This window comes from Bos mutus, chromosome 11 (genome assembly GCF_027580195.1).
Source record: "Bos mutus isolate GX-2022 chromosome 11, NWIPB_WYAK_1.1, whole genome shotgun sequence".
NCBI lineage: Eukaryota > Metazoa > Chordata > Mammalia > Artiodactyla > Bovidae > Bos > Bos mutus.
Window position 1 is genome coordinate 72,926,429 of NC_091627.1, and position 1,254 is coordinate 72,927,682.

Here is a 1,254-nt window from a genome sequence, read left to right on the forward strand (position 1 = left end):
TGTCTGTAATACTCTGATAGCACAATTTGTAAAGAAAGACATCCAGAAGATGAAATCAGATCATTACTCTATTTTAATTAGTCTCAGATCTTTGATGGAGTTAGAAAATACTGGTTGAATTCTCATATAAGATCCAGATGTATAGCTAATGTAATTGCTGATAGTAGGAAAAATTAAATACCATTTATGGTAATAGAATCATTGTTGTTAAGATTGAGAAAAGATCATGAGTTTCATCCTCAATTGAGTGAAGGATCAACTCACAAGTCTAAACGGATACAGGCTTCAAAAGAATTCTTCCAGAACCAATATTTCCCCTATCTGGGGTCTGCTCCACTTCCCTGGTGGCTCAGAGGGTAAAGCATCTGCCTGTGATGCAGAAGACCCAGGTTCAATCCCTGGGTTGGGAAGATCCCCTGGAGAAGGAAATGGCAACCCACTCCAGTATTCTTGCCTGGAGAATCCCATGGACAGAGGAGCCTGGCGGACTACAGTCCATGGGGTCGCAAAGAGTCAGACACGACTGAGTGACTACACTCAAGTAAATTTATCTGATCCTAAGGTGCTCCCCATGAATTAGGTAGAACTGAACCCTATTGAAGGAAAATGGAAAGGTGAAGCTGAAGTACTGTTGGACAGGTGGGAGTTATTCTTTTTCTGTGAGAGTATCTTTTCTCTGACATTCCAGTCACAGAGGCACTTGTTTTCCTGTTATCAAGTCTAAGGGCTTATATAAAGTAAATCAACTCACAAGACATTTTGCAACCCATTATTTCAGAAGAATTAAAACACTCTTTCTTAAGAATCTAGAGAACACACATGTTCTACCCTGCCTCCCTAAATTAGACTCAGTCCTAGATCTCTAGTCCCACAAAAATAATAAAATTAATTTCCTTATCCATTGTATCCCAGGTGACTAATAGGGTCTGATAAAACAATTTGACAGCAAATTGCTTCATTACTCAATAAATGAAAGGTGTACTCAGTGAAGGTCAGTGTTCACTTCTTGATGCATATTAAGTGGGGAAATGTAGAAATTGTCATCCTTAGCTTTTCCTGAGACAGTTACCTTTCCTGCTGATAATTTAACCTACTTCATCCCTAAAGAAATTAATAAATGAACATTAACTCCCAGATCTTTTTCTGCATGAACTGAAGGAGTTTCATGCTTTGCCAAGATTCTACATTCTAAATCCCTAGGGCAAAGGGGAAGACTCATTTTGCCACCTGCAAGCAAAAATTGCCCAAATGAGA

General features: G+C 38.9%; 1 non-coding gene across 1 annotated transcript; it reads left to right on the plus strand.

Annotated features, from left to right (window-relative positions):
- Window positions 1-338: 338 nt before the first annotated feature.
- Window positions 339-410, plus strand: TRNAH-GUG (transfer RNA histidin (anticodon GUG)). Its single transcript has one exon. It is a non-coding gene; the product is annotated as a tRNA-His (tRNA).
- The last annotated feature ends 844 nt before the right edge of the window (window positions 411-1,254 follow it).